Consider the following 16,936-nt stretch of genomic DNA (forward strand, 5'->3'; position numbering starts at 1 on the left):
CAAGTCCTTGCGCAATTGAGCCTACGGTTGGGTGGAGAGTCGTCCCCAAAACCTTGTTGCAGTAAGCAGACTTCAACCACAGGTAAGTGCTACTCATAGTTTGAACTTGATGTTAATTAGTTGATTAATTACATGTTTATTTTGGGCTGTTACATATGGTATCAGAGGTTAGGCTCAACCCTTAGGGCCTATGGGCATCTTAGAAAAAAAAAATTTTGTTTTGTTGGGATTTTTAACTCGACTTGTTTTGAAAGTTACAGGATCATTACTTCCAGGAGGCCGCATGTCTTTTTTTTTGTTCTACAAACCCTCGCTATACACGTAATTTTTTTTTTTATTCAGTGCATACTGGCTGCATAGTTATATTTTGATGGTGTTCATTTTTAAAGTCATTCCTATGAGTAATTTCCACGACAAATCTTATCATGTACATATTTAAATAAAATTATGAATTTGTTCCTTGAAGCACTATGAGTTGTGGAGTTTGAAGTACAATCGCTCCATATATTAAGTGCAAGAGCTCCGGTTCTGATCCTTGAATTATCTTAATTTAACAGATGCTTTACTTTGAATCAGGGTTAGAACTTTTCAGATCAGTTTTTGAGGTATTGGTCAAAATTCTAATTTCAACAAGTGAAAATCCCTGGTTCTGATCATTAGAGTTTCTTCTGGAAATAAATCTGTCCTTTTAATCTTTTTAGATCATTTTCTGGCGCATTGTTTAAAAATCCATTAAGGGAAAAATCTCTGTTTCTAAGCAAAAAAGTCGCTATTTCTGACTTTTAGAATTGTTGTTGTAGTTTTCTTTTACACTTTTAAACCTATTTAACAAATAAAAAGATCTTGGAAAATCCATTTTTTTCATCAAAATTTAGTATTTTAAAATTAAATTGTAAAGCAGGGGTTAAAATTTTTCTAAATAGGTGGAAAATCTCTGGTTTCCATCTCAATCTGACCTTCAGAGTTGCTTATTTTCGCGAAATCTCGCTAATGCCCTTTTCAATTTAGAGCACTACAGTTTTGCTTAGGATCCCTGATATTTTTTTTCCTGTTAAAGTTGTCCATCACTGCTACTTTGGTTTTATTTTTCAAACTTTTCCTTCCTCCGCTTCCAGTATTGTCAAATTACTGAGGTTCATTTTTTGATCTTGTTATTTCTTTTAACACTAATCTATTTCATGCTTTTACCTTTGTGATGCCACGCAAGCCTCTAGTGCAAACTTCAAAGCAGCAATAAGAATTTTTGGTACATTTGAACTATTTCACAATCATTCGAATTTTGATTTTATGTTGAGACAACTTTCTAAGTTTTATTCAGACATCATTATTACCTTCCAACTTCAATTATTTAATTTGATTGAGTAACACATGTCTATTGAAACGTTAGGAATCCTAGGATTTATGAAAAGAGTTGTTGCGTAAATTATTCTTCTTCTTTTGGTTCCTCGTGCCTCAATCGAGAGTATGACATCAGAATCGGTTCGTAATCTTCTTATGCCATCATCTGGCTTTTCCTTTATAGAGATTGTAAAATGGATATTGAATCTGGTAACTTTGAGTGGTCCCCAAATCTTTTCCTGTAAATTGTATACAACTGTAGGTTGATATCATTGCAGTCTGTGCCTTTGTTAGGCAGTGTTTTTGCATTTGATACACTACCGTATTCCCTGTATTATATAATTTAGGGGATCTGAATGTCATGTTACTTGTTACATAGAAAGAAATAATCTATTTAGGAACAAGAAGGGGAAAAAGGAAGGAATCTATTTTAAAAACATGCAGTTGATAATAGCCAACACATCAAAACATGCAAGTCTCATTGCTTTCATCATTGTCTTATGGCTTTATAAGACCCCTGTTTTCATTCGGATCATGGTGCTTAGTATAAATGTTGAACCTTTATCCAGGTTCGATTTGCGGCGTATGCCGATGTATTGTAGCTAATAGGTTTGTTTAGAGCCTTTTTCTAGAGAACTGGGTATTTGGTACTTGCAGTCGGAGTGCAGGGGCCAGAAGCCTTTTTCCATGCGATGACGGTATATGATGGGATAATCCAGAAATAAAGACATGTGAGAGTTTACTTCTGTATTCGAACCAAAGAAACTGTCAATTCCAATAGTGCCCAACCAAACAAAATAACGAGCAAATGATTCCCTATTGGTTTGAGTGTCGGGATGATGGCATTCTCAGTTATTAGTCTATCTGATCACTCTGCACGCCGAGCATTCTATGCTTATTATTTATGGGTTTTCGTTTTAAAGGGTGCATTTAAATATTTGGGAGATTTCGGCCTCTCGTGAGTAATTTCTTTCAGGCATTTAAAGGGTGGTTGTTTACATGAATTATAAAAACGGGAGGTTACTCTCTGTTACGAAGACGGTGGATTGTGGGTAAACTCTTTCTTCAAAGCACCCAAGTATTCTGAATTTCCATGTTGGAACCATCGGTTTTTATCTTTTTCCTCTGCTAAGAGGATGAGTTTGCTTGTTTTTATTTGTTTTAATTTCCGTGTAAACCATTTATGCTAGTTTTGATTTCATAGTCCATTTATTAAACGTTTTGGAAAATATAGCTTTTCGCTGAAGGTTTAGAAGGTTCTTTAGTTTATGTTTAGGCTTCCATATGTTCAGACCCAGTAATTGTTTTGGCCTTTATTGATTAAAACTCTTCATATAACGAGGTAAAACTAAATTGGATTAAAGCTTTTGTGGAACGTCTCTTGCGGGAGATATTGTCATAGAGTCATAGGCTAAGTTTTACAAACTTATGAAAGAAACTCGTAGAATAAATACCCAACAATATGGTATATGGATACAGTTGTGTGAAGAAATACGTTTTTCTAGAATCCAAAGCAACAATGTCCAACCATACATTGATATATAGATGCAGTTGTATGAAGAAATCCGTTTTTCTTTTTTCCGAAGCAAGGTCACATTGCCTCACATGCATTTCAAGCCTGTACAGCAGATTCAAAATATGCAGAACTGGTTCAATCATAAGCATTGGTTTTGTGGGAGCAAATAGAGCCATATAACCACCAGACCATACACTGACAAGCGACAATGTCTTGCGATATTGTTCAATGGCCTATTCATAGCCAATTATCTATGTCTAGTCCTCTAATTTTGGGTAGATGGTTCATTGGGTATCTTTATTGGGATGTCTGCAGTATTCATAACCAGTCATAATTGGCGTGCAATCTTCTCCAATATACTGTTCACCAATGCCTTGTAATTTCATCTATTCATCTTATAGATGATTCATACGGTGTCTTTATTGGGGATGACTTGAACTCATGGAGATGTTGCTATTGTAGGGGCAAATGTGGCAGAAACACATTTCCTGTGATCTCCCCCAATAGATGATTCCTATGGAGCAATTTGCATCAAGTTTTACCATTGCACGATTGCTAGGGCTTTTGTTTAGTTCATGAGTGGGTGTGTATATATTTATAGATATTGTAATGTCATGCACTCTTTGAATGCACTTGGCGATATAAGGTAGGATATTATGAGAACAAAATATGCCCATGATTTGGGAATGTTATAATGGCACCCGAATTGAATTGCCATGTTACTTTTTTTTATTTTGTTGGTCTCCCCTTCTTACAATGAGTTGTTGCATGAGTGTCGAGGTTTGATGCTTTTTAGAGACTACAAGGGTTTTAACTTTCCTATTTGGTTTAATAAGGTGTAACAAGTAAATCATTCATGACTAATGATGAAATAATAAGATGAGTTAAAATGAGAAAAATATGGAGAGATGGTGTGATTCCGGTACAACTAAGAGAATAAAGCTAATGAAAAGAATACAATGAATGAAAATTCCATGTGGATATCATTGATGAATTCAAGGTGATTGTGATCTTAAGCCATAATTAAGAATTATTTGGTTGACCTTGATCTAAGGATGTTAATTCTCAAGAAGAGAAAAAGGTAAAATAATATATTGGTTGACTTGAAGCAAATAATTTCCTTGATCTTTGATTACTCTATATCCATTGATGTTTAGTTTCTACATTTGCTCAGTGGTAACTAGCATAAGAAAGTTGTGTTTATATGGATAATTAATGCACTAAATAATGTGCTATTGCATTTGTTTTATTTTGTGATCCACACTATTACAATAATAAGGAAAACTCATGAGATGTAATTAAAAGTATGAAATAATTGATAAGAAAGAAGATCGATCAACTTTTATTACGCTCTCTATAACAAGTCAATTTTCATAAATAACATAGGAAAATATTGAAATTTCCTTGGTAGATGTGTCATTGATGAGTTATGTAATTGGATAAGTCAAAGTATAATAGCTTAATTAGAGGTTAAGGCTCTAGATGTTGAAACTTGCAAATAAATAGACTATATCAGAAGTGTAGCATACAAATTGTGTGATGAACTAATTAGGAGTGCTTACTTAGCTAAGACAGATACTTTTACGGAGCATCTAAATCATGTTTTATTGTTTAAACTTTATGATACATCTAAATCGTACACTATGATTTCAGTTTAAGTTTAATTAACTGTTATGATGTTGAGTATAATGTTACATGAAGTTTCGTGATATAATGGTAGGAGGAAGTGAAGGGATGTTTCTGTCAAGAAGAAAGTTCTCTTAATGATATTAATGATTGAACCAAGCAACGTGATTAGTAAAGGACATAGTGACGATCTACATAGTTTAAAAGTGCCAAGATAAGAAGTTGAGAATGCTCGTAATTGAGGAATGACCAATGATAAACGTAGGGAAATGTTTAAAGATATAAATGGTCAAAAATAACAGTTGAAGTATAAGAAGGAATGTTGTTAGAAATTTTACAAGTAGATTGTGAGAGGTATTGTGTGCATATTGACAAAGTGAGAGTCAACTAATAGAGGCTTTACTTTACTAAACTACACTCATTATTTCATGAATAAGACTTCACATAGAGAAACTTATCAAGTTCTGTTCCCATAGCGTTAAAAGAGGTTGTTTCCACAAAACACCACACATTTATATTTTTCATGGACAATGATGGTAGTTGTGTTTCCAACTGTTTCAAAATCTAAAATAAAGATACTATTTAATGAGCAATCAAAAGGTATTGAGATAGGAACTTGACGAGATAAGAAAATATTTTTTTGTGGATGAAAATGATAATTGTTAAGTGATGTATGTATAAGTTAACATGGATCAACAAACCCTCATGCAAGTAAATTAGGCTCGATATAAAATAAATCATGATGACCTAGTGTTTATATGCAATTGCATATAGCAATATTGGAATCGGTAAGCCAAAGGGTAAATGGATGTAAAACCAAAGGATTTTAATTTTGAGATAGATGATTTAAATAATGATTGTAATATCCTAACAATGAATTTCACCATAATTTCCTTAGGGAAGGAAGAATATATGATGAGAGATTAAGACTCAAGATGATGAGGCTCATGTGAAATTTAACGATGTACTTAGATGATTATACCTATGGTGTAAATGGTCAACTTCCTAGTTGAAAGAAGTGGAAATGATTATTGAAAAACTAATTGGTATCTTGATGAAAACGTAACACTAATAACACTGATGAGATAACACAGATCCTAGATGGATGATGAATAATCTTAGTTCATAGTTGAATGTTTGTAAAGTAAATGAAATTCATTTTTCTAATGAATCATGATAAGAATGCTTATAGAGTATTATTCTATATTTGATAAGTATTGAGATGTTTCTCATGTTTCATGATATGATGGTATGAGGGTGATCATGCACATGTGGTTCATATTTATATAATTGCTACAATACTGATGATGTATCCTTATGATGATTATGATATGCATAACGTGGCATAGGAATTATAATGCTATAATATGAGGTTTATTGACATGTGGTTCATTTATTATGTGAAGTCATCATATGTCTTTGATGCAAATATGTTGATGTTATAACTTATGATGGTATTTCATGAGGTGAAGCATGCGATAGTTGCGTACAAATTTATGACATGCATGAGCATGCAGTTCGTTATTATTCATAATGTTGCGATTAACAATGATGAATGTTACATGATGACATGCAAGACTTGGCATATGATTATTTTCTAAGATACTATGATGGTATAGCTAATGCATTGGTTGCATGTTGACGGTGATGATTCACAGGACTCCACAAATGGGCCAAGAAGGCCGGTTTATTTGATGATCTCGTGCGAGCCCATACGCACGAGGGAGAATAAGTAACACCATATGGGCTGGGGACAAACTCAATCAACACTACATATGCCAGTGGTTCCTTTGTCTTGTGTAACTCTTGATGGATAGCTCTTGAAGGCTATGGGACCATCTTGAGGAGGCCAAGTGCCTGATGTTCTAGGCTAGGTGCCTGTTATTGGATTGGGATGCAGAAGTCTGGTGGGGGTGTGAGGACTTCGATGCCTGGGGCTGTGCGCCTTAGTAGTTGTGGAGGGAGTGGGCCAGCCTTGCAAGATGCCCGGGTCATTAAGTACCGTACCGGATGCCTGCCTTGGAGCAGATGAGGTTTGAGTCAGGCGCGAGCTTTGGGGCCAACCTTTGACTAGGATACAGACCGGGTCAGGCTTATTCTTGGTGCCGAAAGTGGAAAAAGGATAGAGATTCCTTGGGATTTCCAGGGTGTTGTGAAACTTTCGATGCCTGTTGGTTATACTAGTTCAGCAGAGGGTGTCGGCAACATGAAGTAATAAATAACAAAAATAATAAATAAATAATAAATAATAATAATAATAATTCAACTTAACTTCGAGGTTCCTTAAAGTGGGGAAGTATGTAATATCCCTTAATAATAAATAATAATAGTAAAAATAATAAATAATATAATATAATATTAAAATACAAGAAAATAAATAACAAACAATAAATAAAAAATAGTAATAGTAAATAAATAATAAATAATAATAAAATAATAAATAGCAATACTAAAGCTAAATAAATATAAAAAGAAATAAAACAAGAAAGCAGTAAAAATTAGTAAAGCTATCCAAAAGTAAAAACAAAATAAATAAAACAAGAAAGCAATAAAGTTGCATGTAGACACATGGAGTGTGTGCATGTGGTTCCCCTTCCAATGTTTGCTCTATTTAATAGATGGTGAGGAAGATGAGAGGATTCCATCATTCCAAGATTCTATCATTCATAATTTCATTCTCTTGGGAGAATAGTGTTCTAAGACAGAGGAGTTACTGGCAGTAGTACGTTGATTGAGGGCTCGGTGGTGGCCAGTTGTAGCAAGTCCTTATGCAATTGAGCCTACGGTTGGGTGAAGAGTCGTCCCCAAAACCTTCTTGCAGTAAGCAGACTTCAACCACAGGTAAGTGCTACTCATAGTTTGAACTTGATGTTAATTAGTTGATTAATTACATGTTTATTTTGGGTTGTTACAACTGACACGTTTCTCGAGGCGGAAACGTGGCCAGTACGGCCGGAAACGCGTTTCTCGACAATACGACGCCGTTTCCACATGCAGCTTGTCCTTTTTTTTATTTTTATTTTTTATTAATTTGTCTTCTAATTTTTAATTAGGTTTTTCTAATGCCTTCTAGTTGCTTCTAGATGCCTGTCTAAAGTTATAAAAGTGAACTTTGTCTCATTCTCTCATCACACAATTCAGCAAGTCGTTTTTCTTGGAGACTGGCGATTTTAACAAAGGAGAAGAGAGGACGAGAGCAGTTGTTTCAGCTAGGGTGTTTTGAGCAGTGAGCAAAGTAGATTTCAGCAGTAAGAGCAACAGAAAGAGATTTCAGCAGCAAATTTGGAGTGCAGAGTTTCCGACTACGATATTCTTGGTTTCTTGGCTTAGCTACAGCCATTCTTCTCCTCTTTTCTGGCATTTTGGGGTAGCTTTAGCTACAGAAAATTAATTTGGGTAAGCAACATTCATTTTGTTAGTTTTTTCCTACTATTTCTTCAATTTTTCTAGGGTTTATGCTGCCAAAAAAATGAAAAACGTTTTTATTTACAGATTTGTTTTTTTAATTTATTTTTGCAGCAATGGCTTCCAACCAAAGTGCGGCTGCAAGTTCAAGCCCTAGGGCCAACCCAAGGGCTGAATATTATCCTCTTTGGAGGCATGTGACGAAGCTTCAAAAATGTGCAGGTGGTGGCTCATGGGAATGGCGATGCAATCTTTGCAATAATTCGTACAAGGGCTCCTACCCAAGAGTGAAGGCACATCTTTTGCATGGAGGAGGACAGGGGATTGTAGGTTGCACAAAAACAACAGATCCATTGGCAAAGAGGGCATATCAAAGAGAGCAAAATGAGGTGGATGGTACTAAGAGAAGGCATGATGACCTTACTCAAGCTACTCCTCAAGCTCCATCTAACATTGAGCCAAGGATTGTAGTTGAAGCAAGAAAGAGGAGAGCCGGTGCCACTCAACAACATGAACAACCAGCACCCAAAAATACCAGAGGGGCATCCCCTTCAATTCAGGATAGCAGAATTGCTAAATTGGTGAATGTGCAAGCAAGAGAAGAAACTGATTCTAAAGTGGCTAGGTGCATTTATGCATGTGGTATTCCATCCAATGTTGTTCGCTCTCCTTACTGGCAAGATATGATAAGGGCAATTAACAAAGCTCCTCAAGGGTACAAGGAGCCCAACTATGAGAAAGTCGGAACCCAGCTTCTCAAAAATGAGAAGGAGCTTGTGGAGGATATTTTAGCTCCAATTCATTCTTCCTGGAGTAGCTCTAGGGTTACCATAGTCTCAAATGGATGGACAGATACAAGGCGCAGACCATTGATAAATATCATTACCACTTCCCCCAAAGGAGCAATGTTTATCAAGACAGAAGACTGCTTAGGAGAGGTGAAAGATGCACAGTTCATTGCTAATGTTATTATAAAATCTATTGAAAAAATAGGGCCTAACAGGGTGATGCAAGTTATCACGGATAATGCACCAATTTGCAAAGTTGTAGGTTTAATTATCGAGGGGAGGTATGACCACATCTTTTGGACACCATGCATTGTCCATAATCTAAATTTGATCTTAAAGGAGATTGACAACAAAGTTCCCTGGATAAAGGAACTCACAAGGGAAGCAACGGAGATTGTCAAATTCATCACCAACCACCACCAATCTCAGGCCATATTTCGAGAGTACTCCAAATTGGAGTTGTTAAAAGTTGTTGAGACAAGATATGCCTCAAACTTCCTGATCTTGCGCCGCCTTGTTGAGGTTAAGCATGCATTACTTTCTATAGTGGTGAGTCAACTTTGGATTGAGTGGAGACAAGCAGATTCAGAGCGGGGATCTATGGTGCGTAGATTATGCCTTGATGAGGATTGGTGGAGCAAGGTGGATTTCTTGTTAAAGTTCACAACCCCTGCATTTGAGCTTCTCTAGAGTGCTGACACTGACCAACATTTAGGAGAGGTATATGATGGCATGGATTCCATGGTTGAGAAAACTATGGAAATCATTTCGCAAGAGTCTCCACAGCGTTTGTTTGTTGATGATCATTTTGCTGGTTTGGTCAAGAAAATCATTGTTGATAGGTGGAACAATTTCAACACCATTGCTCAAATTTTATGATGAGGAGCTTATTGCTCAAAGCAATGGGAAGAGGAAGGCACCCCATATGTTATATACCTAGGGGGGATAATATGGGGTACAAAGGGAGGTACCCAAGGGAATAATGTAATAATGGGATGGGCCATAGTAATAAATAAGGTGGTTAACTTGTATCATGTAAGGGACCACAAGTAGTTAGTAATAATGTAATGGGCCCATGGTATTAGTTTGATGGTATGAGGGAACCATGATAATGACCCATGGTATTGTATGTATGAGACCTATATAGAGGCTAGAGACTCCACATGGAGAGGTGTCAAGGAATATTGTATGAACAGGCATATGGCTTGTGGAGTGCTCTCCTTCCTTAAGGAGTGAATGTATGGTGTTGCCCTACCTTAAGGGTTTGATCAATAAAGTGAATCATTTCTATCTATATTCAGATCTTGTTTTTCTTGGGTTTAAAGTGACCCAGAAATATATGATAATATAGATAAATCCAAGAAAAACAAGATCTAAATATAGATAGAAATGATTCACTTTATTGATCAAACCCTTAAGGTAGGGCAACACCATACATTCACTCCTTAAGGAAGAAGAGCACTCCACAAGCCATATGCCTATTCATACAATATTCCTTGACAGTTCTCCATGTGGAGTCTCTAGCCTCTATATAGGCCTCATACATACAATACCATGGGTCATTACCATGGTTCCCTCATACCATCAAACTGATACCATGGGCCCATTACATTATTACTAACTACTTGTGGTCCCTTACATGATACGAGTTAACCACCTTATTTATTACTATGGCCCATCCCATTATTACATTATTCCCTTGGGTACCTCCCTTTGTACCCCATATTATCCCCCCTAGGTATATAACACCATAAGGATAGAGATGTGGCTAATGGGATGAAAAAAACCCTTATGAGAATGTTTCCTTCTCATCTACACAGGGAGGTAAAGGAGGAATTTTCCAGTTTTGCTACAGGAATAGATGATTATGCAGATATATCAGCTTTGGAGGAGAGAAGCACCATGAATCCAATTAGGTCGTGGATTTGTCATGGAGCAAATGGTGTACATTTGTAAAACCTTGCCATTCATATTCTTTCACAAGTGGCAAGCTCTTCATCAGCGGAAAGGAATTGGAGCACTTATGGTTTTATTCATTCTGTGAAGCGCAATAGGTTGGGCTCACAGAAGGCGGAGGATCTTGTTTATGTGCACTCCAACCTTTGCCTTGCATCTCATAGGGGTCCAGAATACAAATAGTGGTCCTTCTAAAGAATGGGATGTGGATGCAAAAAATCCTGATTTGGATCTCTCTCTTGCTGCCCTAAATATTGAGGCCGAGTCTGGAAGTGGAATTGGCGCATCATCTTCTTCAGCACCACCATCCACTGTTGAGCATTGTACTACTTCTATTTTTGATGAGGATTGTTATGATGAGGATTATTCTTTTGTCTCTATAGTTCTTGCAGCCTTATAGACTTTATTATACTTGCAGCCTCATATATTAATATAAATAAAGGCTGATTTTGAGATTTGGATATATAATAAAGGTTGCTTTTGGATATTCCGATATTTTTATTTTCATTATGTGATCATTCATGAGTAAATGTGATGTAAATTTAATCTTAATGTTTAAATGTAATAAATTATAAAGTATCATTTATGCTTTATGATTGCACACACACACATATATATATATATATATATATATATATATATATATATATATTCGCGTTTCCCCGTTTCCAAAATTTGGGGAGGTCGCGTTTCATACCCATTCTTGTTTCGGAAACTCATACTTGTTTCTCCGTTTCATACAACCTTGTTGTACATCCTTGTTTGCAACATATTTCAAACTATAATTCACTATACCGCACAAATATCTCAATATGTGCTTTGTTTGCAATCCAATGCTCATGTCTTGGTTCTATCCGGAACTGGCTCAAAGTGTTCACAACAAAGCAAACGTTCAGCCTAGTATTAGCTAAATACATCAAACTACCAATCAGCCGCTTCTAAATAGATGGATCTACCAAACTAGAGTCAGAGCCTCTTAAATTCTCCCAGTTAGTCACAATGGGAGTCGCCATGGATTTGTAATCCATCATTCTGAAACTCTTAAGGATATTTATCACATACTTCCCTTAACCGAGGAAGACTTCACCAGGTTTATACCATACTCGGAAGCCAACTGCTTCTTGCACTGAATGATAAGAGGCTTGGCACCTGTTAAAAGTAAGTCATCAACATATAATAATAGGATCACAGATGCATTCTATGTAACCTTAAAGTAAAGGTTTGGATCTGCTTCACTTTTGATAAATCCCAGTGTTGTCAGATAACTATCGATATGAGCATACCAAGCTCTCAGAGCTTGTTTCAGCCCATACAAGGACTTCTTCAACTTGCAAACCTAAGACTCCTTTCCACATACCTCAAATCCTTGAGGTTGCTCTATGTACACCTGTTCCTCAATTACTCCATTGAGGAAGACAGTCTTTACATCCATCTAATGTAGTTCCCATCCCATGGAAGAAGCAAATGAAACGATGGATCTAATGGAGGTGTACTTGGAAACTGGAGAAAAAGTCTCATCATAGTCTTCTCCCTCTTTCTGGGAGAACCCTCCAGCCACGAACCACGCCTTGTATTTGTCAACGCTCCCATCTACAACATGCTTAATCTTATAAATCCACTTGGAAGTCACTACTGACTTTCCTTCAGCCCTTGGGACTATTTTCCAAACATCATTCTTCATGATTGATTAATACTCCTCATTCATTGCTTCCTTCCACACCTGCTGACTAGTTGCTTCTTCAAAATTGGAAGGTTCTTCATCAATAATTTTTATCATGAGAGCTGCATAGTCGAAGAAACTTTTAGGTTTCTTCACTTCTCGATATGTGCCATTAGGAGTTGCATGTCCTTTTGCCTCTTCTAAGGTGGATTTAAGCCATGCTATTCTTTTCTTGATCTTTGGAACTATCACTAGTTCTGCTAGTTTTTTAGGCCCTTTTGGCCTTCCGGTACATTCTATAGAACTTGATTGCTCTTCTCTTGAGGCTTCCTACTTCATCCAAGGAATGTATAGAGACTTCCTTAGACCTCCCATATGCCACTTTGTCATCAAAGGTGTCATCTCGACTGACCTCAATTCGTCGCTACTCTAGAGTGTAAATTCTGTAGGCTTTTGAAGAGTCATTGTATCCAACAAATATGCCTTTCTAACCTAAAGGTTCCAACTTGTTCCTCTTATCGTTAGGAACATGAATATATACAAGACAACCAAAAATTTTCATGTCCCCAACCTCTGCCTTCGTTTTGTAGAAAGATTCTTCAAGAGTCATACCTTCCAGAATTCTGTAATGACTTTGATTCTGAATGTACACAACTATTTGTGACGCTTCACCCCATAAGAATAATAGCAAGTCCAAATCATGCATCATGGCCTTGACAAATTCTTCAATGGACCTGTTCTGCTACACCATTTTGTTTTGGATTATAGGGAACAACTAGCTCCCTCTTAATCCCAGATTGCTTGCAGAAAGCAACAAGATCCTTTGAGGTGTATTCTCCTCCATTGTCAGATTTCAGTATCTTGATTTTTTTACCTATCAAATTTTCAATTTCAACATTGAATTCCTGGAACTTGTCGAATACTTCATCTTTTGTCTTCAAGAGATATATCCACATCTTACGGGAGAAGTCATTAATAAATGTCACATAGTACAACAAACCACCAAGCAATTTTAAGGGCATCAAACCACATGCATTGGAATCAAGCAAGTCCAAAACTTCCTTAGATATGTTGTCACTATTTGGAAATGGTTTCTTGATGTTCTTTCCAAGAGAACAACCTTTGCATACACCATCATTCTTTACCTGTAGTTTAGGAACTCCTGACACTATTTCACTTAATTTAGGCAATGCTCTGAAATGAAGATGTCCATACCTTCGAAGTCGTAGCTCACTTGGATCTATTTCTTCATGTACTAATGCTTGATCTAGTTGATTCACAAGTCTATACAGTCTACCATCATGAATCCCAATAACCTTAGCATCATCTATACTAGAGCCCTTTGACCAAACAAGTACTTTGCCATCCACAAAAGAAACCTATCTCCTTTATCTTCTAAACAAGAAACAAATACAAGATTCTTTTTTAAACTTGGTACATAAAGGACATTGCTAAGATGAATGTTGTTACCAGATTCCAACTCTATGGATGGCTTCCCAATTCCTTTCACTACATAGTTGTTGTTGTCTCCCAATTCAACCCTTTGAGACAACTTCTTTTTTGTCATGCTTGAAAGATTCCTACGCTCTCTGATCATGTGTCTTGATGCTCCACTATCTACCGACAGCCACATGTCATCATCATCTGCAAAGGAACTTGTCAAAGCAGAAAAGTAGAAGAAATATTTGTCACCCTTGGATCTCTTTGGTTTTTCATCTTCTTCAACTTTTGCTGCAGAAGCATGTTGCTTCCCTTTTCTTTTCTTGTTAGTCATATTAGGAAAATCTCTCTTGAAATGTCCATATTATTGACAGCCATAACATTGTATCTTAGATAAGTCTTTCTTCTTCTTAGAGGAAGAAGACCCTTTTCTTGACTTCTTATGTTGAGGTCCAAACTTCTTCTTTCCCTTGTTCTTGAAGTGAGTTGCAAGGGCTTGAACTTCTTCATCTTGACGATCTCTAGACATTAATCTTGCTTCTTCTTGAGCACATGATGTCCATAATTTTTCAAATGAAGGAGCTTCTTTCCAACTGCTTATGCCTACTACAAATGCATCCCATGATCTAGGGAGACCATTGAGTGTTGTAGTCACAAGTTCTTGATTAGAGATGGTTTCTCCAATAGCTGAAATTTGATCTCTAATTTGCAAAATCCTTACGAAGTATGAAGCCACAGTGTCATCATTAGTCATCCTTGTATTTCAAAGCTCATTCTTCAAACTCATGGGCTGATCAACATTCTTGATAATGTGGAGATTTATTAGGGCATTGTACATCTTCTTGGAGGTGTCATTCTTTGCAATGTAGGGGATGAGATGATCTGTAATGGAGTCTACTATTAGACTCATGGTAGTAATATCATCCTCTTTTAACTTCTCCTTTCCAACTGCATCATTAGTTCAGTAGTCTTTCCTATCACAATATCCAACACTTTGTTCTTGGCAAGAATAAGATCTATTCTAACTTTCCAAGCTTTGAAGTTTGATGCTCCCTCTAGCTTGTTTTTGGATTTCATGGAGGAAGCCATAGGAGCCTCCTGAGCACCCTAAAACCACTATAAAAAGACACTTGAACTACTCATTTTCATACACTCATCACTCACATTTTTCTCACTCACTATCACTCACATTTTTCTCTCCCTCACACACATGAGAAGCTATCTGAGGAAGAGGCCTAAGTTTCTAAGGAGTCGACTTTTTGAGACAGTCGATGTTTGACCAGTTGAATTTTTTCGGTGTAATCATTTAATGATGTTGTGGAGTGTGTTAAAATAATATCATATATCATTGGAAGTAATTATCAGTTGCAGAAAATTGTGCTTGTCTAATTAGCACTAGAAAATCAACACAATATCAGAGCATAAATTATGGTGGGCACTGTAAATTTTTGGGGTTGTTACAATCTTTATGTACAACATATTTACTTTTACTCCTAATTATGGTAGCTAATAATTCCTAGTAAATATGTTTAATTACCGAAATATAAAGAATGTACTGCATATTTACTTTTTACTTCTACCTAAATTTATGCAAAGAATCACATAAATTATGGAGGAACAATTTAACAAAGTCAAACATTGTGTAGGTGGATTATGTTGAGAAATCTAGGGCGGCTAGATTAAAAGATTTTTCTTACTTTGAATTTTGCTTGTGATGTATTTTTACTTACTTTGATTGGCTTCTTCTTTAAATTGATTAAAATTGTGTTTTCTATCATCAAACAACTACCAAACAATGAAGATCAAAGAGACAAGAGGACATTAAATGTAGGATGCTAGCCAAGGCCAAAATCTCTCCTCTTCAGAGGAAAACCCGCAAAAAATCTTCTCTTCTTATAGAATCTTCAAATGACGAATTCCAAGACTTAAGACCCTTGACAAAGACCCCTCCAAGGCCAAGTCAACCTTTCTCCTTGACGAGCTTTCTTTCCTACAATTTCGACTCCAGCAGTTTCTTTTACAACTTCAACCTCGACAAATTTCCAATAATTTCAACTTGCCCAACAACTTTCCAGCACTCCGACTTGCCCAACAACTTTCCAACACTTTGACTTTCCCAACAACTTTCCAACACTTCGACTTTCCCAACAACTGTCTAGCAACCCGACTTGCCCATCAACTTTAGAAACCCTAACACAGGAGAGAGAGAGAGAGAGAGAGATCCAAAACTTCGATCTTGCTTTTCTTTTTGTTATCCTTGAATTTCGTCCTTTTCAACCTCTTTCTTGAGGAAATTGAACTTGCTTGTTTTCTATCCAAATGAGGTCGAGTTCCTTCTTATATATAGGCTTTCATTGCTTCCTTGAGGCCAACTTGATCTCGACTTGCTTGAGGTACCATGACAAGGTCTTGGAGCGTCTTTGACTCTAATTTGACTCAAATAAATTTTTATTTACAATATGTAACATGCCCAAAAGGGTCTTCCATCATGACAATGACTCTTATGACTTATTGACTCAAAGACAACCCCTAGAAGCACTTAATGGGTGCTTGACCTATAAAATAAATTTCCCTTGAGCATAAAACCCATGCCTCAAGAATGCCAATAGTAAATTTATTTTTCTCTTTACATCAAATACATAAAATCATGATTACATTTGTCATTATGAAGACCGAACCTGGATACATATTTCAACAAATTATAGCCTAATTCCAATGGAGCCAAATCACCAAAAGAGCTTCTAGTTCAGAGGGAGTTGACAGTAAGGCAGAATGGAAGGATGCAGCGTACTGGAGATCCATAAGGGTCTCTCATGATGATGATGACTTATTTCTGACGGGAGCAAAAGGACTTGCTCATGTGACAGAAGAAGCAACAGTAGTAGGAGGATTTGCTTCGTTGATAGAGGAAGCAGTCAGGATTACCATAGGAAGCTTTGCTTTAGTGTCCGAGGGAATTGATCTTTGAGTTCGAAATGAAGGATCTAGGTTTGATGCATTACTTCTTGGGATTGGAATCGTGGCAAAAATTGAATGAAATCTTCCTTGGTCAAGGGAAGTATATTATTACGATCCTTTAGAGATTTGGGATGATGGACTACAAATCCATGGCCACTCCCATTGTGACCAATCTGAAGAAGCTGAGAGGCTCTAACTCAGATTTGGTGGATCCCTCTATGTATTGATAGTTGATAAAATCCTTGATGC

The 16,936-nt window shown here is 36.6% G+C and overlaps 1 non-coding gene and 1 pseudogene across 2 annotated transcripts in view; one reads left to right on the top strand and one right to left on the bottom strand.

Annotated features, from left to right (window-relative positions):
- LOC149248268 (uncharacterized) overlaps nucleotides 1-16,936 on the bottom strand; it is a 234,804-nt pseudogene that overhangs the window by 7,707 nt on the left and 210,161 nt on the right. The window lies entirely within an intron of this gene.
- On the top strand, nucleotides 2,129-2,212 carry LOC149248269 (small nucleolar RNA Z102/R77). The gene has a single exon (XR_016267792.1). It is a non-coding gene; the product is annotated as a small nucleolar RNA Z102/R77 (small nucleolar RNA).

Source organism: Pinus tabuliformis, chromosome 7 (genome assembly GCF_031772625.1).
Source record: "Pinus tabuliformis cultivar Carrire ecotype Pingquan chromosome 7, CPIR1, whole genome shotgun sequence".
In the NCBI taxonomy this organism is placed as follows: domain Eukaryota; kingdom Viridiplantae; phylum Streptophyta; class Pinopsida; order Pinales; family Pinaceae; genus Pinus; species Pinus tabuliformis.